This window comes from Ambystoma mexicanum, chromosome 2p (genome assembly GCF_040938575.1).
Source record: "Ambystoma mexicanum isolate Mex_15411 chromosome 2p, UKY_AmexF1_1, whole genome shotgun sequence".
Lineage (NCBI taxonomy): Eukaryota > Metazoa > Chordata > Amphibia > Caudata > Ambystomatidae > Ambystoma > Ambystoma mexicanum.
Genome location: NC_090923.1, coordinates 888,766,627 through 888,790,248, shown reverse-complemented (window position 1 = coordinate 888,790,248; position 23,622 = coordinate 888,766,627).

Genomic DNA, 23,622 nt, shown 5'->3' with positions numbered 1-23,622 from the left:
GGTGTTGTCTACTCGAGTTTCGGGCACCACAATAGACATATAATATTTCTATCTGGTGCACCTCATCAGGACACTACATTAATAGATACAAAATAGCTTGTTCACATTGGCATAATTCAGCTCGATATGTAATCGTTGTCATCTAGGTTTTCAGAATATAATTTCTTGCCAATTTCAAACGAGTTTCATACTTCTGTAGAGCAAACTGTGTTTCTGTGGAGGCTTCTTCAGCCAAAGAAAAAGAAAGGATAGAGAAGGAACAGAGAGAAAGAAAAGCAAACAACAATTTTAATAAAAATCACTCTCCGATCTTATTTATAGAGTTTTGACATCTTAACATCACATTTTAAATTATTAAAGTCTAACAACATCATACTGCAATTTGTCTAGACCATGCCCTTCCACTGTACTGGGCCTGGCTAAAAGTGGGTGATAGTCCCCTTGTTTAAACAGAGTATACTAAATCTTCTCCTAAAATTCCTGAAAAGGTGCTGTTGGAACTCATCAGGGGTTCTCATGGCTTTGTCTGAGAGGCCTGGCAACCTTGCCATAAGCACACGCATACCATATGCGAAAATATCTGGCTCTGATGGTATGGCCCTCATGGCTATGTGTCCTGAGTATGCTCTAATCATTTTGAATTCATTTGAGTAGTGCATTCCTGGAGTGGAACATTCTATGCCCTCCTCCGTGAATGAGATTGTCATGTTTAACTTCGTCATGAAATCTAGACTCAAAATGTTTACTGGGGTCCGACGTGAATATAGTAAAGGCACATTAATTTCACATTCTCCTATAGAGACTGGAAGTGAATTTGTGAAGGCAACTCGACTGGTAGCTCCTGTAAAACTCTGAGTATCTATGGCCTCGCCGGACAAGGAAAATGTGCCTTCACGTATGCACAAGCGTGTTGCACCCGTGTCAACTAAAAAGGAATATTCTTTACCCCCTATAACGACATCCACCCTAGGTTCCCTGTGAGGGTCTGGTGTCACTGATAGGATAGAACACATAAGGGTTCCCAGTGAGCTGTCCTAGTTTATATACAAATTTGGCCCTCTGTGTACTTGTGGAATTCCCCCATTCCCATTGTTACTTCCCCTTCCAGGGTTCAGAGTCTGCCCTGTGATCATTGTCTGTGACACTTGCAACGGCGCCTGTTGGGATTGTCCTTGTGGAAAATTTCCCATGCTCTGAGGTTGCATGCCTTGTTGCACTCCTGGCACTTGTTGTTGCACTGTGTGATTCTGTGCAACACCCTGCTGTAAAACTGCAGGTGGATTTGCCATGCCTGCTCCTGTTCCTTGGCCGTTCTGCATCATGCCTTGATTTCTACATGTGCGCGCCAAATGCCCTGTCATTCCGCACAGCCATCAAACTGGCGGTGGTCGGATCATTTGCCCATTTGACATATCTTGGTTATCATTCTGCATATTTTGAAAACCTCCTTGATTATTTTGAAAACCTCCCTGATTGCTCTGCCATCCTCTTCCCCTGAATCCTCTTCCCCTTGGATAAAATCCAGTATTGCCTGATTATTCTGCTGTGGACTAGCCACCTGCTGCATGCTTGATTCAGCTGTACTAGTTATCCTGGCTCCCTCAGAGCATATTTTGACAATTTCTTTTGCACCAATTTCACTTCCTCATCTTTTCGAGTTGCTTCCTTTTTGCGATTCTTTTCCTGCAACAGTCTACAATAATGTGTGATGGTCAACTGTATTTCAGCCCAAGGCTTCCCACCAATTTCTTGAGTTGTTTCTGCACAGTCTCTGGCAGCCCTTGGCATAATATATAATAAAACACATGTAGAGATGTCGTCCACGATTCATGAGTCTCGAGCACCCATGCATCTTGGAAATTCTGTATACAAATGAACGGTTCCTCACGTCAATATAGCTCCCATTTCAGAAGTATCTGGGTATAGCACTTGTTGCGCTTTCCATACTGCGGCTCTACAATTGTTAAATGGATCTCCGTCATGCGAGTTATTCATTATGGTTACACCAGGGTAGCCTGCTCGTGCCCACATATCATCTGCTCTCTCACCAAGTATGGCGATCAGGAGACCTTTGATGTCCCCTGTAGCTAATGTGTTTCCTCCTGTCATTTCTTCTAACTCATGTATCCATTTTCCAGCTCCCGATGTGAGCATTGGAAGCTTGTTTTTCAAATTCAAATTTTCAAATTTTCTCGATACATGTGTGGCCATGGAATATATTGTGGTCTTATTCCCCCTTTCTCGAGCAATGGAAATTGGAATGTGTAGCCCTCTCTCTCGTCTCTCATTGTTCTCCTGTCTATTGCAGGGGTAATATTTCCACATCACTGTCTACCTGGCAATGCCCTTAGTCTGTCCACAAAGGACGGCGAAGACACCCCCCTCTGACCGTGAGATACTTCTTCATATCGGTCAGGCTGTGTGGCGGACTCTGATGCTCTTGGTGTAGATTCGCTATTGTCTGACCATCTTATTACTTTTTCCCTTGGGCGTCGTATTTCGCTCCGTCTATCTTCCTCATTTTCCTCGGACTACTTGCCTTTCGGAGTTGGACATTGTCTGTCCCCAACTAGTGTGACTTCTCATATCCTCTTTGTTCCTACTAATTTCTAATTTATCCAGGGATAGCTCTCTATCCCACTACTTCGAGTGACCTCCTGAGTATCATACAGCTGAGCGCTTTCCAGGCGCTCATCTTCCCCCTCCCCTTGGTGTATTTGTTCTAGCCCCATCTCATCATATATTCTATTGATTGTTTTTTCGATGCTTCTGGTGTCGAAGTCATTGTCAATATTTGCCCTAGATGTGCCTGGTACTGAATCGTACGAAGGAAAGAATTCTTTGTTGTCTTCCCAGTCTACAACTAGAGCGGGTGTTTTAACCTCTCTCCCCAGATCAAGATCGCCTGCTCTCTGTCTTTGCTTACGTCCTACGTCTTCATCAAATTCCTTGCGTTTCCTCGCCTCTTCTCTGACCCTATCTTCTTCCTTTCTCATTTCATTTCTATGTTCATTTGCCCTTTAAATTTCCTCATCTCTTTGTCTTCTTATTCTTTTCTCACGTATCATTTGCTCTTCTTCTAACCTTTGCTGTTTTTGTCTGTCTTGATCGTTGGCTGCTCTTGGGTTGCGCTCGAGCTGTCTTTCTTGCTTTTCGCGATATAGCTGTTCTCGCTTTTGTGTGTCTTTTCTTCTCATCCTTTCGTCTCTTAACTCCTTCTTTTTCCCCTTCCTCTGTGTCTCATCTAACCTCTCCTTTTGTTTCGCGTCATCAATGCCTTTCCCATTGAGTTTTAATAAAATGTGTCCTCCCATCCATTAATCTTTTGCGAATGCTATCTCATGAGTTCTATCTTCGCTTCCCTTCCATCTCTTTTCTTCTCTCTCTTTGTTGAGAGAGGTACTTGTCTGTGCCAGATCTCTTCTTTCGTCATCACATCTCCCCTTGTCCGTTGGGACTGCAGAGGTAATATTTTTGTACTTATCTTTCCCTTGATTTTTGTCACTATTATGTGTAGGTGACTCATATGCGGGGTTGCTATACCCTGTGTCCGCTTTAAGTTCTCTCAGTGGGTATAGCCCTTCGTCCTTACTTTCTTCAATTTTTGCTTCGGGTGGGGCAGGTGGCGTGGTAGGCGTCTCCCCCCTCTGTGCATACATTAAGTATCCAATCTGTTGGCGGCTCTTCCTCCTTTCCCTGTTCATACATTTTCCGTAACTCGAGAACAGCAAGGCGTTTTTCTAACTTCTTGCCTGTATATGTGGCATGCAAATATGTTGTCATATGTTGTAAGACGGCTTTAGATAAAGACCCATTTTGTGGCCAAGGCATAAACATCTTGTGGGCGGCAACTTTAACCCACTCGGTACTGTATTTCTTTAGCTTGGGTGCGTGTTTTGGCAATTGTTTGCATAAGTGTGCCAATGGAGTCATGTCTTCCATGCTTAAATCTGTTCCCTTTCCTCTTATATAACATTTGTCCACGCTTTTGTGTGGTTTAAACAGCTTCTAACAATATGAGTGAGCACCAAACACCACAAGCTCCAATCCAAACTTTCACAGAATTTTGTATCTTCTGATTTACTCAAAAACCATCAATTCACATGCGATTTTATCTCAGCTATTAAATTGCACAAAATTCTAATCAGTTTTCTAAGAAAAATATTTTACATATGTAGTCACAAGACAGACGCTTGACAGACTTGACGGACACCAGCGGGACACAGATATCTCTGCCTCTAATCATTAACCCTTCATGGATTGTAAACGTACCCCTTTCACAATGTCTTTAAACATTGTGGTAGTCTATTTGTTCACCATTATGTGGGACTCTGGGTACATGTTTCTTCTAGCCGCTATATTAAAGCGTAGGAATAAGGAGAATCCTCTCACTTCTCGGGTGTCGGCCCCAGTAACCTCTCTCTTCTCAGGTGTCCTCCCCGGTAACCTTTATTTATTTAATTATTTTTGAGTCATTATCCCCTTATATATATACAGTCTTCTCTTACTTCTAACTACATTTTGTTTTCCCTCCTCCCTCTGTACCTTTTCCCTTTACTTGTTCTAAGGCATGCACTATTTGCCAAAACATTCCATTTTTTGTTTCACTCACTGTTCACATGGTACCTCTCTGGACCGTCGGGATCACTGGCTTTTGTTACCGCTTTCTTCAGCTTTTCACCCGCTCAGCTGCCCGTAGGAATGGGAAGGGAAGTGTGGGGAACACTGGTCCCTTCAGGCCCGTTCTGCAGTTTCTTTTTAAACTACCACTGTTTACGGGGAGCTTCACGGTCTACTCAGCCGAATGGCAAAGGACTTGTGATATTGCCGAAGACATAGAGTTACTTTATGTCAACAGTCAATAGGTGTCTTACTTTAATCAATAATCGATAGTCGATAACCATCAAATCTCTGCTACCAAGTGTACTGGGGAGACCCCTGGCCGGCCCATAGAGCCGAGGCTTTCTCCGAAGTACTTTAAAATGAGATAGCTGAACCTTTGAGATGGATGGGAGTGCAGATTGTATTACTCCAACACCAATCAATAAGGACAACTCAATGGTTTGGCAAAGGGAGTCTATTTAATGACAAGTAAAAAAAACGGGGAGTCATGGAAATCAGCAGTGATGCGATAGTCTGTCTCCGTTCAACTCCCACTAACTTCATACAGACAGTGACATTTATATTCAAAACTCGTCATAATTGACGTGTAACACTCAAAAGTTAACATGCAATTCTATTGGTTAGGAAAAGGTAACTTTAATATAGGTACTAGATCTGTATATGATAACGGAATGAGGGGATTGGGTAAACACTATTAGGAGGGCATCCCTTCAAACATGACTATTGTAGACGTCACTAAGAGTATGACGTCCCATTGGTTCTACTATTATAGGACGCTAGATTATTTGGTCCATTGTGATTGGGTTGGCATCGACCCCATGCATAAATGTCCACTTTACATAGCAGCATGCAGAACGGTCAGGCAGGTGCAGATTGCCCCCCAGCAATCCGGCCTCCCTCCAATTAAGGCTACAATCAATCATTGCTTCAGCAACTATGTGTCAATTATTTTACTTTGGTTGGCCTCAAAACTGCATCTTCTTGTCTGGAAAAGTTCTGATATCTCTGTCTGGGTGGATGGCAAGCGTAGGTGTGGACCCGTGCTCCTTCTCGCTAGGCTGGTCACATGCTGCTCACACCGTGAATTTGTCTAGTTTCTCTCAATTTGTGCATTTAATTCTTATTCAGCTTGCCACCTGCCTACACCTCCTTATCTCTACCTTTCAAAGACAGGATATTCTGTTCTTAAGTTTCAATAATGTGAAGCTACTGTTCGTTCCTTCTATTGGTCTGACCTTGGCTCTTCCTGGCACAAGTTGCATCTGCTGAGTTTCGATTCAGCCGTCTCTTCTCGTTTAACTAGAATATGCTTCTTGTCCTGTTTGGGCTCTAGTAACCTGAGTTGATTTTGCTTTTTGTGTAAAGTGGACTCGCACTTATAATACTGTGCTTCTTTTTGAGGTAGATTATGTTTAACATCGCTTGCCGCTCTATTCTTCTACTTAGCCTAGCAAGCCACACTGTTTTCTTAGCTTTCTTGCGGTTACAAGCATATGTACAGGCGTTAGCTGGTTGAATGTCTTCATCCTGCTTACAGCTTAAGCTTCTTTTTATTTCAACATTTTCTTCTTCGAGGTTCACAATATCCTTATTCATGGCATTTTGTCTCTTTGTGTTATCCTTGGGTTGTCATTTCTTCTATCTGCAAGTCCGTCCAGGCCTTTGTGACGTCACCACTCATGTTCCATTAAGGCCTTTTTGGTTTCTTCTGGGACGGTACTTAGGCAACCTTCATTTCGTCTCATTTGCTGGTAGGGTTTTCTCAATGGATACCCTACTGCCCATGGTTTTCTGGGTATTGGTACTTCAATAGGTGTTGCTCTTCTGATAGGTACTGGGCAGAGCCCTACTGCGGCTCCCTGCTGGTTTATTTGCTCATCATAGGTCACATATTTTGGTGTGAACATTCCTGGTACTTCAAAATGGGTGACTGGAGTGCAGGCTGTATTTGGGACCTCCTCTACAGTACTCTTTAGTTTGAAACACTTACCCCACTTCAGTTCATGTTACCTTTGAAAGCCATCTGTTTCATATATATATATATATATATATATATATATATATATATATATATATATATATATATATAGGGAAAACACACAGGCCCCTGAACGGTTGTAGCACTTCAAAAAACCGCTCTGGTAGGCATATGTAAAAAAATAATATTCCAGCACACAAGACTTTAGCTATTCTAAAATATCAATTTATTTAGGCATAATACAGCACAAATACAAAAACAGGGAGTAAGTAATACATCCCTGTGACAGACACAAAGTGCTACAAAGCACTCACCCCACGGGTGGATGTAAAGTCACGCGTTCCGCCTGAATGCTCAGGCTTCCTCAGACCTTCTAAAATCCAAATGCGGCTAACACATCATGAAATAAAAAACCACTAAGCAATACCAGAGCACCTCCGTGCGTTACGCATCACGTGCCAAGGGAGTCATATGACTACTAATCGAATAGAAGAGGTAGTCTCTTTGACACAATGACCTCCATATTGGAATGGTCAAGCGTCTATATGGTCAATATATAAAGGCATAATTACCGAAGCATATCTAAATAGACATACTAGGACCAATGATAGGCTACTACAGTGCAAATCGCAGGGAGGAGGTGCCCGGCACCGCTTCTAATTAAAACATTGTCAATGTAATCAGATGTGTAACATCTACGCACAAGTGTGCTCATGTATCATTCAGATGACTGACAGTGGCTCAAAATGGCCACTCCCAGACATCCGCCCCCCCAATAGGGTGAGTGTTCCTCAGCCTAGAGACTGCGAACAGAGCATCAGAAATATCCTAAATATTAGAGTAAATACCCTATTGCGTTATGTATATACATAAAATTATTATTATCATCGTGTACCAGGCAAGTGCCTGTAGTCTAAATAAAGACTAGCTACAACTTAATAAGACATATACTCATATCTAACAAAGTGCAAGTGAACAATCAGCCTTTCCTATGTCAATACCTCAGTGTAAACAACAGCAATTCTATTTAGACTACTATAAAGCGGATATTTTGGATGTTCCTGTTTCGAAAAAACTTCTAGCAATGAATAAAGCATGTAAACATTTGTTATAAAGTTTGAGTTGGCAAACAACATTTCCTATTTCGGAACCCCAATACAAAACTATAACTGCGCAATATGGACACTTCTTACATAGTGCAAAATAGCCAACAGTATTTCCTATATCAATACCTCAGTGCAAATCAATAGCAGCTCAAAATAGATGGGAAACTATAAAATGGCGAATATAAATATACCCATTCATATCTCTATCAACAAGTGAATAACAATTCTTCCATATAATCACAGTTGAATAAAGTGCAGTGCAATGAATGAAACCACTACTATTCCTGATCTAGAAACAACAAGTCTTCTGTAGAAATTTCATAGCTCATACAAAGAGTATAGTGATGTTGTAAAACAAATGAGAGTATAAGACAATATAAAGTATCTTCTTCATGTTACCCCATTCAAGATTGCAAAAACACATAAAGTTCAGCATCCACATTCAGTCCTTTAGGTTTCAAGGTGTCAAATTTGCATATGAGTGTGGCTTCCAACTGTCTCAATTTCAATTCACGGTTACCTAGTCTTTTATTCGGAGGTACATGTGCCAACCCCGTGAAAGATAAAAATTGAACATCACCATTATGCTTTTCTTGAAAATGACTTGTCAAGGGGTATGTTAGATCACCATTTTTTATGGCTCTGTAATGTTGAAAGATCCTCATCTTAAGGGGACCAATTGTAGAGCCTATATAGTGAAGACCACAGGCACAAGTGATGGCATATACAACATATTTGGTGATACAGGAAATTCTATGTTTGTATTTCCAGGAATTGGAACATTGGACTAAACATGTCATTGTCTGGTACCGTTTTATAGACGATTTGTTTATCATATGGGATGGGACAGAATCGGAACTTTCTGAATATGTCGAGATACTCAATACTAACACGTTAAACTTAGAATTAACGGTAGTCAGCAGCCAACAGAAATTGGTATTTCTGGACGTAGAATTCCAGGTAGTAAATGAGAAGTTGACATCTAAATTATACAGAAAACCCACTAGTTCTAATTCCACTCTCCACGCCAAGAGTTATCACCCGAAAGCTCTAATTGACTCCATCCCTTATGGAGAATTTTTGCGAGCTAAAAGAGCCTGTAGTAATCACCATGATTATATGAGTGAAGCTAGAAATATTGGTCACAGATTTGTTAAACGAGGCTATGACAAGAATAGCGTCTCTAGAAGTTTTACTCAAGCAGCCTTAGTCACGAGAGAATCCCTGTTAAATAGAAAAATCAAAGTTAAAGATAGTAAGATTAGACTTATCACAGGGTTTAATAATCATGCTAAAGAAATAAAAATGATTATGAAGAAACACTGGAAGGTGCTGCTCACGGATCCTCACCTTAGGTTGGAGTTGGACGACTTCCCTCAGGTTACTTATCGAAAGGCTCCTACTCTCAAAACTATGTTATCTCCAAGTATGGTTAAAACCAGGCCAGCACCTAATATACATACAAGTTATGGGAATAGTTTTGGCTTTTTCAAATGTGCCCATTGTAAATTGTGTAAACATGTATCGATGGTTCCTTTTAGGAGTGCCAATGGTGAATGTTGGAAATACAAACATAGAATTTCCTGTATCACCAAATATGTCGTATATGCCATCACTTGTGCCTGTGGTCTTCACTATATAGGCTCTACAATTGGTCCCCTTAAGATGAGGATCTTTCAACATTACAGAGCCATAAAAAATGGTGATCTAACATACCCCTTGACAAGTCATTTTCAAGAAAAGCATAATGGTGATGTTCAATTTTTATCTTTCACGGGGTTGGCACATGTACCTCCGAATAAAAGACTAGGTAACCGTGAATTGAAATTGAGACAGTTGGAAGCCACACTCATATGCAAATTTGACACCTTGAAACCTAAAGGACTGAATGTGGATGCTGAACTTTATGTGTTTTTGCAATCTTGAATGGGGTAACATGAAGAAGATACTTTATATTGTCTTATACTCTCATTTGTTTTACAACATCACTATACTCTTTGTATGAGCTATGAAATTTCTACAGAAGACTTGTTGTTTCTAGATCAGGAATAGTAGTGGTTTCATTCATTGCACTGCACTTTATTCAACTGTGATTATATGGAAGAATTGTTATTCACTTGTTGATAGAGATATGAATGGGTATATTTATATTCGCCATTTTATAGTTTCCCATCTATTTTGAGCTGCTATTGATTTGCACTGAGGTATTGATATAGGAAATACTGTTGGCTATTTTGCACTATGTAAGAAGTGTCCATATTACGCAGTTATAGTTTTGTATTGGGGTTCCGAAATAGAAAATGTTGTTTGCCAACTCAAACTTTATAACAAATGTTTACATGCTTTATTCATTGTTAGAAGTTTTTTCGAAACAGGAACATCCAAAATATCCGCTTTATAGTAGTCTAAATAGAATTGCTGTTGTTTACACTGAGGTATTGACATAGGAAAGGCTGATTGTTCACTTGCACTTTGTTAGATATGAGTATATGTCTTATTAAGTTGTAGCTGGTCTTTATTTAGACTACAGGCACTTGCCTGGTACACGATGATAATAATAATTTTATGTATATACATAACGCAATAGGGTATTTACTCTAATATTTAGGATATTTCTGATGCTCTGTTCGCAGTCTCTAGGCTGAGGAACACTCACCCTATTGGGGGGGCGGATGTCTGGGAGTGGCCATTTTGAGCCACTGTCAGTCATCTGAATGATACATGAGCACACTTGTGCGTAGATGTTACACATCTGATTACATTGACAATGTTTTAATTAGAAGCGGTTCCGGGCACCTCCTCCGTGCGATTTGCACTGTAGTAGCCTATCATTGGTCCTAGTATGTCTATTTAGATATGCTTCGGTAATTATGCCTTTATATATTGACCATATAGACGCTTGACCATTCCAATATGGAGGTCATTGTGTCAAAGAGACTACCTCTTCTATTCAATTAGTAGTCATATGACTCCCTTGGCACGTGATGCGCAACGCACGGAGGTGTTCTGGTATTGCTTAGTGGTTTTTTATTTCATGATGTGTTAGCCGCATTTGGATTTTAGAAGGTCTGAGGAAGCCTGAGCATTCAGGCGGAACGCGTGACTTTACATCCACCCGTGGGGTGAGTGCTTTGTAGCACTTTGTGTCTGTCACAGGGATGTATTACTTACTCCCTGTTTTTGTATTTGTGCTGTATTATGCCTAAATAAATTGATATTTTAGAATAGCTAAAGTCTTGTGTGCTGGAATATTATTTTTTTACATATGCCTACCAGAGCGGTTTTTTGAAGTGCTACAACCGTTCAGGGGCCTGTGTGTTTTCCCTACATATACGGATTTGGCTAAATTCGTTTTTCTAGCACCAGCCACCGAATGAGGGAGAGCGCCATCTTTTAGCCAAATTGGTTTCTCAATATATATATATATATATATATATATATATAACTGTGAAAACACTTTGTTAAAGAGACATTATGATTAGAAGTAAAACCAAAAAGCCCTTGAAATTCGCCAGTTATGGTATGCTAAGCAACCATAACGTGTGCCATCTCCGTGCACTGCTAAGACTAACATCCAGGAAATCAAAGATGACATCAGAAATGTCATTGCTGATCTCCCGATCACCCCTGACATTTTGTTACTAACATTATAAGCACAACCCCTTTTAGAGACTTTTTATCACAATTAATTTCATATGTGATATCATCAGTGAAGTCTTCAATGACATTTGTGATATCATATTTGATTTCCTGGGTTTTAGTCTTAGCAATGCACAGAGATGGTGCAAGTTATGGTTGCTTAGCATACCGAAACTGGTGAATTTCAAGGGTTTTTTAATTTTACTTGTAACCATAAAGTCCCTTTAACAAAGTTTTTTTCACTGAATTTCATAGGTTTTTGTTAGTGCAACTTAACTGTAATGTGCCTTTAACAAAGTAGTTTTAGTTAATTTCATTGGTTTTTGTTAGTGCAACTTAACCATAGCGTCACTTTAACAATGTTTTTTTCAGTGAATTTTATAGGTTTTTATTAGTGCCCCTTTAATCTGCTACAAGTTCCCTATGTTATAGCCCCCCACCCCCAATATGTCAGATATGAAGTCCGCGGACAGCTCAGTAGTCCACGGACATTGAGCAGCATTTACAAGGCTCAGAATCATAGGGAAGAACAATAAAAGATGTACCACCAACCAGATGTACCTAAAATCACAACTAATGTTTACAACATGCAAATATACCTTTTTGTACAAACACCAACACTGAAAAATATGAATTTCTTTATTTAACACACATTACAATGGAATGCACCAATCACACACCATAACTGTACACTTCAAATAATCTCCTCACTACAACTCTACATGCTGATAGAGAAACACCAGGTGCTTATTGGACAACACATTCTCACTAAATAGTAAGTGCATTGGCCCTCATTACGACCTTGGCGGAGGACCATGGTGCAATTTGCACCATGGTCCATGGCGCTAAGCTGCCAACTCCGCCATGGGGGTTGGCGGACTTACCGCCCCATTCCGAGGTTGGCGGGGTGGTAAGTCCCCAATCCCCATTTACCCTTCCCCATTCCCATTCCTGGCCCCATAGGGCATAATGGGAGTGGGGAAGGCGTTAATTACGCCACCGTAAATTACGGTGGCGTAATTAACAACAAGGTCCCTTAGCGCCATGGATTTTAACGCCTGCTAAAAGCAGGCGTTAAAATCACCATGGCGCTAAGGGAACTCGTACTCAGGCGGTAAGGTACGCCATGGTTTACGCCGGCGTAAACCCCTTACCGCCTGGGTCCTAATGAGGGCCATTGTGTTTATTTCTCCCAAAAGAAGAAATGAGTGACAATAACATCTCCGTTGGTATACAATAGATATTTTAATGTAAACAAATAATGTAATTTGTACACACATTACTAAAATGTTTTTCTTACAGTACATAGTTTTCATGAAGAAACCACGCCCCAGTTGAAATATACCCGTCCCCAGAATCACAAACAGAAGCCCTATCCCTAACTGTAAATGATCAAATTATAAACTTGTCCAACAAATGAGATGAACTTAGTAATGATTTGAAAGAACTTGTACAGTATGTGAAAAATCATGTAATTAGAAATGTTTCCTATCACTGTCCTTCTTGCACCAGTCCCCCTTGCCCCAAGCAATGAGCCCCATCACAGCACATTCTGAAGATTTTAATGAAAGACGCTTTGATGAAACCTCACTCCCTTACTTCCTCATAATTATTGTACAAAAATTCCTGATTCTTCCATTTATGTTTCACATTCCAATACCCCATCCGTTACTTGAATAAATATATTTTTTGGACCATAAATGTTTTGGTTACTGTTGTGTAATGTTTCCTATTTAAAAAAAAAAAAACTCTCAGTATGAGTCTGCGGACTGTCCTGGGTGTCTGCACTCAAAATGGAGGTGCCCCCGGAAGGTGCGATGTCTGGACATGTTTGCTTTTGCATAACGCACTTTTAATTTCCTTTTTTACTTTTTTGTTTTTAATGCATATGGTTTATACAAAACCTTTACAAAAGTAGATAACACATGTATAAATTAAAATTATTGTATAAGTATGCATTTTTACAAACTATGCCCTAAAAATATTGGTTCCATGTGTTAATATCCCCGCAAAAATATCACCATACAAAAATATCACCATATTTTTGCAGCAATATTAAGGCATGGAACCTGCGGGGGACACCCCCGCAACCTCTGTATTATTTTAAGGGGGGGGAGACCCCCACAACCCCTGCTCCCAAAAACCCAAAATATTATCCCCAATAAAAATATTGCCTATGGCCATTCCTGACAACCATATATACAGCAATATTTTTGTTGGGGATAATATTACGTGATACCAAAATATTCATATTAAAAATGATACATTTTAAAACGCCTCTTTTATATCACAGTTATCTCTGATATTGTGTACAAATTGGCAATTGTGCAAATCAGTTTTAAAGCTTTTACTAGAGTCACAGCGCTGTAGTGCAGTACAAAAATACAACTCAAGTTTGCAACATCAAGGATGCTTGGTGATAACAGCAAAGCTAGATAGAAACCATGGGCATTAGTTCTTTGTTTATAACATGAAAGAGACAGGTGTGCAACACTAGCAAAGAAATATTATCACCCCACATGGATCTCAACCAAAGAAAATTTCTTGATTAACCTGTTTTACAGATGAATTTTTTCCAAATAATTTAAATCTGTTTTACTCAAAGTAAGGACATGTAATGATGAGATGTTGCAAGGTTTCGGTTTGATTATCATGGGAACAAAATCGTCAGTTTGTGTTTGTTTGCACGGACCCTCGTTTGTCCCATTGTTTTGTACAGTCTCTAGTGTGAAATTGGTTAAGTTTAAATCTCTTATAGAGAGATCGAGCTTTTTCACAAGGGAAACACAATAGATAGGGGGATCGAGGAGTGCGTTTCTTGGCAAAACAGGCATATTCCTCATACATGCTATGCTTACTAAGAGCTTCAATAGTGCAAGGCCAGTTGTAGCAGTATATTTTTTTTTAATCAAATGCAGGATGAGTAATTAGATCCTGTTGCACCAAACCTATAATACTCAAAAGAGAACACATTTTTACTCGATATTGGAGTAGCGATGAAGGAGAGGCATCGCTAAGCATTTGACTTAAGTCCACATGAAGCAAATTAGCGCGAGGATTGATCATTTTAGAGAAGTTGCTAAGCAATCTCCATTGAAATCTTGAAGAAAGTGAACTGAGCCCCAGTTTGTGTCTAATGATAGGACTAGGCAGTGATTTAGCTAAGCCCAAAGTTTCCTTCCAAATACTGCCCTGCAATTGATTAAGGATTTTGCTCATATCCATTAAGCACATATCCAAGCCGTATAATAAAATAGACTCAACATCTGCAGTATAAAATTATACTGCGGGAGTAATGGAAAATGTACAGTATTTTTTTAAGATGATTTACAGTTGTGATAACAACAGTCCAAGTTTTCGCACAAGAGAGTTTTGCCACATACTTGCCGATGAGGTGTCACACAGATTGTTGCCTAAAAATTGCAATTGCATAACGCGTTTGATTGCATTTCCTTCGATAGACAATATCAAAGTTCTAATTTTTTTCTTGCCAGCAAAAATGACTATCTTAGAGTTCCCTGCATTCGGATGAAGATTACATTTATGTGCATACATTGAAAACATTTCCAGTTTTCTCTGCAGACCAAACAAATCAAAAAATATTAAATCATCAGCAACCGCCATCCAATGAATGTGGAGTTTGTCTAGTCTGACAGGAAAGGTAGTGTGCTGCTGCCATATATCATGAATATCACTCAAGTATACAATAAATAGAGTGGATGCTAAGCTGCAACGCTGTTTAACACCTATGGATGTAGGAATTGATTCCATTAGCACACATTAATTGTTGATGCGCACACGATAACAGGTATTTTGATGTAACATTGATATGATCAGAATGATATTGGAAGGAATACCATAAATGGGCATGTTATTCCAATAAAGATCGCAAATGACACAGTCAAACGCTGATGTCATGTCAAGCAAAGCGATAATAATTGGTCCATTTGCAGGGATATTCGTCATTTCAAGTAAATGAGATAGGATGGTTGCATTCGGAGCAGTGTCCATGTTTTTACGAAATCCTGTCTGAAATCGTGAAAGTATGTCATGATTGTGAATATGTTTTTCGTGATCCTTGAGAACAAGAATGGAAAATACTTTTGAAGAAGAATCCATTAAGGCAATTGGCCTATAATTCGAGGGATTCGATATATTACCCTTTGTAAAGATCGGTATCATTATAGATATGAGCCATGATTTTGGCACCCACTCAAATTTGAATATGAGGTTGTATTTGATTTTCAGTATTGAGGCCCAAAACTCAGGATCAGATTTCAGCGCACAGGATGGAATGCCATCAGGACCCGCTGCTTCGGAGTAATTCAGCTTAGATATGGCCCACTCAACATCCTCCTGGGACCATTGAACCGCCCCATTATTGATTTGTCAAGGTCCAATTTCAAAACATCAGTGTAAGCATGAGGGATTGTATAATTTAGCGATAGAAAGTCCACCCATGTCTCAGCTGAAATTGAAGAGTCCATTGCGGAGGCCATAGGGTTGGTGGTATCCCTAATCAGTGCCCACATTAATTTAATATTGTGTTTACAAAGATGTTTAATCATTTTTTGAATGTCAGCTATGTGCTTCTGAATTTTATTTTAATCTTATAGATTAGATTAATTTTATTCTTTTGTTTTAGATGTTCCGAAGTTGGAAGTTTCAGAGCTCGAAGAGCCCTTAGTTTTGAATTTTTTTTCCCTTTTTAGATCAGCTAAATTGTAACTGTGATTATTGAGGGCAGCAAGGGCTCGATTGTTTTTGGTAAAGTTGCCAAGAAAGTTTTTAATTATCTCGTTTTTGTAATTCTCCACACTTTGCAGGTTTAACGTAGAAATCTGACCACCAACCTCGGTCAGTGCTTGTCTCCCAAGTGAGGTAGTCAACTGACATCATTTGGTGTTACATCAAAGGGATAAACCATGTCATTCAAATTCAGGTAGCAACAGTTCCGGTACTTAAGATTAATAATCATGTGGTCCCCTAACCTAGCCACTTTTAATTAGTCCGCTGACATACACCTGTTCTACGGACGGCCATCAGGGCTGCAGATGGCTGCAGACATCATCATGTGACTTCACTCGTGGCGCATGACGGCGATGGACAGTTTAAAAGTGCTTTCCCAGTCAATATAGGGTGTTTCAAGCAGAAAACTTATACTTGCACAGCACCCAGACCCATTCTACTTTGATCTGGCAACTTTCTACAGATTTTCAAGGCCTGTTTTCGACTTGTTTGTCCAGCGACAGTACGACTGTCCAGAGAGCATTCCTCTAAAGGGACCCACCCATTACTTTTTCTCATTCTCAATCTGGCTATCCAGGAGAGAGCATTCTCCAGCACCTACTCTGCAGAACTTTCTTTGTGGACAGTGGATCTACACGAGACTTCTGCTGAGTACCATTATGTTGCACTCTGGTATTTTTATTTCTAACCTAAAGCATGTTGCAACTAGCCTTTAGAAGAACAGCCAATTAGTCCATGCGTATAAGTGGTAACAGCCCACTAGGGTGGCATGGAGATGTTGAATGAGCTTTGCGATTTAGAAGTTCTCATTTTGAATTTCACTCAGACGAGAGGTGAAGGGCCATTTGGTGTTTTTACAGAACATTATATACAGTCACGTGAATATCTTAAAGGCACTTAACAGTGATTTGTGAGTGTCGCCAATATCTCTGCTCGTACCCTGGTAGTGTAGCATGGTTTAGTGTAGCGGTGAAAACGAGAATTGCATAATATATATTTGCATGGAATGATTTTAATGTTTGCTGCCGTATAATTTTGCTTGTTCTCATTAGGTTGCTGGGTTTACCCACGGCCATGCAGGATTCACTGCAATAGTAACCTAATTAAATGCAGGATATTTTATCCAATGGGCAAAATGAAAAACTAAAAAGTAATTAATTGGGAAATTTGGTTACATAAATGTTTTTGTGAATGAAATGTTCAAGAAAATTTTAAAAAGGTGAACAATGTATCAAATGGCCAGAATAGATTAGACCAAGATTGCTACCTTGTTTGAACCATATTGTATGTTATTTTAAGTGAAAGTCACATGACCAGAAGACAATGAATCTCCGTTGTTCAGAAATAAAGGATGCCCGTTAGCTTGAGGCTGTCAAAAAAGCCTGAGGAAGTCCACGAGTTGGGATGGAACACGTGGCAAAACAACAGAGGTTGTAAATTCCCCAACCAATTCGTAAGTCCGTGCTGACTTTAAATGTTTTACTTGATGTATTTTATCTAAAATAAAAGTTATCTTTTAGCACTGTTATTCTGGGATTGAGTGCTTGTGTTTTTCGGACTGTGAATGCAGTTAGTGGCATGCATTATAGTCACCCATGTGTAATGCAGTATTTAAAAACGGTTTCTCTCCTATAACTGACACACGAGCATCCGCTTAAGCAGACATGTGCGAGGAGAAGTTTCTGAAAGATATATATATCCTCCAGGGTGTCATCTAACCCCACCCCAGTCACTTGCGGAGTGCCCCAGGGATCATGCGTATCCCCCACTATGTACAACACATTTGCAAAAACTCTCTTTGAAAAATTAGACAATTTGGGTGTCACATACATAGACTATGCTGATGACATCCAATACTAATCCATATCACTGGAGAGTATAATACCAATGCCAAAGCCCTAAACGCAGTCTAACATACCATCCAAGCCTGGATGTCTCAGAACGAATTATGTCTTAACGATGATAAGACCGAGATTTTGATCCTGGGCAGCCCAGCAAAACTCAAGAGCCTCTCACCGTCTTACCAATCCTTCGACATAGATGGAAAGCTTATCATGACCGCCCTAGAAGTCAAGATTTTAGGAGTCTACCTTGACTCCTCTCTCACTCTCTCCCAGCAAGTCAACACCATCACTTCAGCTTCTTCCTATACAGCCAAACTCATCACGGCCTGCAGACCATACCCACAGAAAAGAACCGCATCACGCTAGCAAGAGCACTAATCCTTTCCATGATTGACTATTGCAATGCCATCGCTGCTGGTTCCGCAGTGAAAAAAACATAAAAGAACTGCAAATTGTGCAGAACAACGCTATCAGAGCAGCACTTAACATCCCTAAGTCAGAACACATCTCAACTCACAGAAGAAATATCCATTGGTTACCGGTTAGAGACCGAATGAAATTCAAAGTTCTTATGCTCACGCACAAATGCCCATCTAATACTACTCCACGGTACGTGTCTAACTTGATAACCAAAAACCAACCAACCAGACCCACCTGTTCAACCTATCTAGGGCAATTGACCAAACCAAGATACAATAGACAAAGAGCAGGTGGCTCTAGTTTCTCTGTCATGGCAGCCGACTATTGGAACCCCTTACCGACGGAATTAAGGATGGTCCCTCTCTACTATCCTTTCGCAAAAAACTAAAAACATGGCTCTTTGCACAGGACACTAAGTCGTACCCCCACCACTTACAAGAAACACGACCTGCTTATCGGACTGACCTCTACTACTCTGCACTCAGCTCAGTCAACTTGCTACTGGCCGTTATTCACCGCGGCTTTAAATCATTACCTTGTAATTGCCTTTCACACTGCACTGTATAACGTACTACTCGGCCTATACATCTAAGTATGACTTGTAACCTCATCCTTAACCCTGTATGACCTGTAACTGCATTCCTAACTCTGTATTTACTGTAACCAAACTCTTAAGCCTGCATTACTTGTAACCACTTTCTTAAACCTACACGATCTGTAACAAAATTCCTAAACTTGTATGTCTTGTAACCATGACCTGTTACCAATTTCTTGCATATATGTCCTGTCACCACCTTCTTGAGCCTAAACGACCTGTAACCAAATTCTTAAGCCTGTATTTCCTGTAACCATATTCTTAAGCCAAGCGCCCGGATGCCTGAGGTTTAGGCGTGCTTTACAAATGCAATAAATAAATGAATAAATATATATATGTATATACATATATAGGGTTCTGCTACGTACCCTCTAATACGCTTCTCAATAAGCATATTCTCTTTTTTAGCCACTCTAGCAAATGCCATACATTGCAGCATTCATCGTCTGCTCACATGAAGCAGAAAACAATTGCAATGCTCTGCACTTCAACATGTTTCTATTTACAAACATTGTGATGAAAGTAAAAAAAAATGCATATGTGCATGTATAGCAGCACTTTGTCATTGTTTCGTAAAATAAGGGAAAAGCACATGAAATAGATCAGTACACCATTTCTAAGTGGCACTTTATGTCTGCCAGTTTAATATGTTGGCAGCACATGCATACATCCCCACATCATCCATTCCAATGTATAGGTGTGTCTTAATTCTTTTCTTTTTCCTTTGCATTCTGTCACTTACAATTCCACTTCTCCCATTATAAAACTCAAACCACAATTCCCAAAATGCAAAGAAAAAAGCACAACTGAACTTCAAGATTCAAATATCAAATTAACATATAATATTTTTTGCTTTTCAAAATAATTTTTTTAAAGCATTTTTAAGATAGTTAAATAATGCATATATATGCATTTACAGCAGCACTGTGTCACTTTTTCATAAAAGAAAGTAAAAGCAGATAAAATAGATTTGTATACCATTTGTAATTGGCACTCAGTGTGTGCCAGTTTGATATATTGACAGTGCATGTATACTTCCTAACATGACCCTTTCCAATCTTCAGCTTCTTGTGCCGTCCTACTTTTTTCTCTACATTCTGTGATTTGTACTCCAACTTTCACAATAGGAAAAGTGGAACTACAAGTCCCAGAACGCAAAACAAAAAATCTAGCACTACATAAACACCTACAGATTAGAATGCATCATGGTGGAACGTATGCATATACTCCTAACATATAAACTTCCACACACCATCTGCCATTTAAATGTGTACTTGAAATCTTTTCCATCGACCTTTCTTCGCCTTTACAGAATGTTACAGAGCTTCTATACATGCAGATACGCATTTCTTAACTTTCATGAAAATACTCCTGAAAGAAACCCTTTTTAACCATCCACCAATTTTATAAACTTTTTCCCCACCACTCCTACTTCCTTTATAAATGTGAACCTTGCTTACTAAAGGTAATTCATCATTACCATATATCCCCAATAACTTTCTTTTACAATTACAGGTAAGAAGCACGTCACTGAAATCAACAACCGAAAAACAAATATCCTTTGCATCCCTTTGCATCGATCAAAGTAAGAACATTAATGTACCAGGTATATGTATGTAATTATAGCAGCACAGTTCCACTATATATATTACCCCAGACTACTCTTTTCAAACCAACATTTCTTCCACTCTAGCCCATCATATCCCACCATTCACACTCTTACTATTGCCATCCACACACCACCATTGCAACACCCACGATGTTCCTCAAAATAGCATAATCACCCTATAGATTCTACATACCACTGCTGCCTTACTCACTAACCCAACACCATCACCCCTCTGTAGACTCTTACTCTCACAACCTTCCCAACCACACCTAATATATCACCTCACAATCAAACAGCACTCTATTTATCTCTACAATCACACCCACACACCCATGCACCATACATGCATATGCATTGCACTAGTTTCCAAGCAACCTTTCTCTTTTCCCAACAGACAAAACAAAATTCCTACTAAACAGTAACTCTGTAGTAAAGAAAGAAAAAGTAGAACAGATAAGATTAATACTACATCATATTGTCATCCACCTCTAAAACAACATACAGAAAACCTTAAAACAAAAGAGCTAGTAGCTTTACTAAACAAAACTAAACCAGCCACGATAAAAAGTAAAAAAATGATATACAAAGAAAAGCATATCTACTTATAAAAGCAATCCAAAAAAATGATGTTACAGAAAATGTTCCACTGTGGAGTTCTTCACAATCTTATAATAACATCTGAAAAGTCATGATCTACCCTTAAAAACAGAATAAAACCATTAGCTAAATTAATCAATACATTACAAAATGTACTTCTAAACATTGACAGTGTCAATATAGAGGCCTTTTCAAACTTCTGTGATGGTGAATGGATCCACACAAGCAGCACAGGACCATACTTCAATGAAGAAGCTTATAAACAAGAACAACAACAAAACAATTCCCATAGACAATAATGGTTGAGGGTATGAAACGGTGGAACAAACCATTATGGCAAAAGAAACCCTTATAGAAAAAAATCCCTATCAATCTTTGAACCACATGCTCTTTTCAACCAAACAGTTGAGTGTGCAAATGGACATGCCACTCAATGTGTAATGTACGACAACAATCCTTTAAATCTTTACGACAATTCCTAAATCACTATATGAAACTAAAAGCCAAAAGTCAAATGAAAACTTTACAAACCAAGACTCATGTCCAGTGAGCATCCACACTGGTCTTGCAGGATATTAATTTTATGGATTTTAGGAACTGCTTGCAAAACCACTTTCCACCACATCAAAATGTTAGTGACATACCATTCTTCATCAAGGAATCTTGTGCATCGACTATACTATTCAAAAAGTCCTGCTCTAGAACTGCACAATTTAAATAACATTCTGCTACATGGAATAGCCGAAGAACTGCTCCATGAAATAGAGCACACCCAATGTAAATACTTTAGAACTGAAGGTGACTTAGAAAATGCTGTACCTTTAAAAAACATTACCGAAAACCTCATAAACATCAACGTCCTAATAAGGACATACAAAAATAAATAGCTAAGTTTTAAAACACATCTGCTGAAATACCAGACCAAATATGTGTCTGTTGCCATAGAACGTTTTATAAAAAGATCACAAAAATAGTAGATCTAGACTACAAAATAGAAAACAATGAAGAATCCCAATGGTTCCAATTAGCTTTATTTCTAACAGCAGAGGCTAAATACAAAATAATGAACCCCTCAAGAGTGTGCACGTACTGCAACAGAAATCTTGATAATAACCAAATGCCATCACGTGCTATCACTAATATACCCATTTCAAGCCATAATGTGCCTTCAGCCAAAATCAGCCAAATTACCTCCATTCGAGTTACTAAAGGGCATCCGTGCCAAAGTAGTATATTTAACATTTGATCTAAAAGAAAATGTACAAACTCTAGGAGTATAATGGAGTATAATGGCCAATAGATCCATCTTTGATTGTACTAGTTAATGGTGTGCCAACAAAAGACAAACAAATTTGGCAACAACCAGCCAACTTAAACAAAGTTAAACAAGCCCTACAATTTCTAAAAGAAAACAATGAATAATACAAAGATATAAACATAGACGAAACCTTAAGAGAAACTAACCAAATTATTCAAGAATCACTAGAAACTGGCCAATTTGAACGTGTAGATCCTGTTACTGCAGCCAACATTTTAGACCAGTATACAATTCACACACTACACTCCAACGACACACTTGACAATGCATTACAAACATATCAAATGCATCAAAACAAAGGACCCCAATGAGCATATGGGAAAAAAGTGTAAAAGCACATTATTATACTCTACTCTTTCCTACAGGAAAAGGAGGAAGATATGATGAAAGGTCTGCACAAATTAGTGCATCAGAATATTGCTCTTTACGAATGTATTCTGAAGACCCCAGATTCAGGCAAAATGTTGAATACATTTTCCACCTCCTCTTCGAAAATGAACTAGTAACTCTTTGTTATGGAGTTTCACACACATTAAAAACAGGCTCTAACTTTTTAAAGACATTCGCTACCAAACACCTTAAAAGAAACCCGACAAAGATGAAGTCAAGTATCACAAACTCTTGGCGAACATACGTGGTACAAAAGAATACTCTTTCTGACATCACACTGCTGTACGTCATATTCCAAGGAACATAGGCCCACCCATATGGTTTGCTACTTTAAGTTGTGCAGAGTATGCATGGGATGACTTGCACAACTTCTTACGCACTGCAAACCAAACTAAAGACGGAATAGATATATAAACACCAGGAGAACTCTGTTCTCTTGACCCTGGCAATGTATCAAGGTACTTTCACCATTGCTCCATTGCCATGCTGCATTTTATCTGCAATAAAACTACCCCTCCGCTCAGGCTCAGAGTAGTGTAACACTTCTTTTGGAGAAAAGAATATCAATCCAGAGGAGCACCATACATCCACATGCTTTTGTGGATAAAAGATGCTCCAAAGACTGGCCATGATAGTGAAGCCACTGTTTTACAGTTTATTGAAAAAAACATCACCTGCGACATCCCTTCAGAAACCACAGATAGTGAGCTCCATACACAAGTGTTTCGCTTCCAAAAACGTATATGTGGCAAAC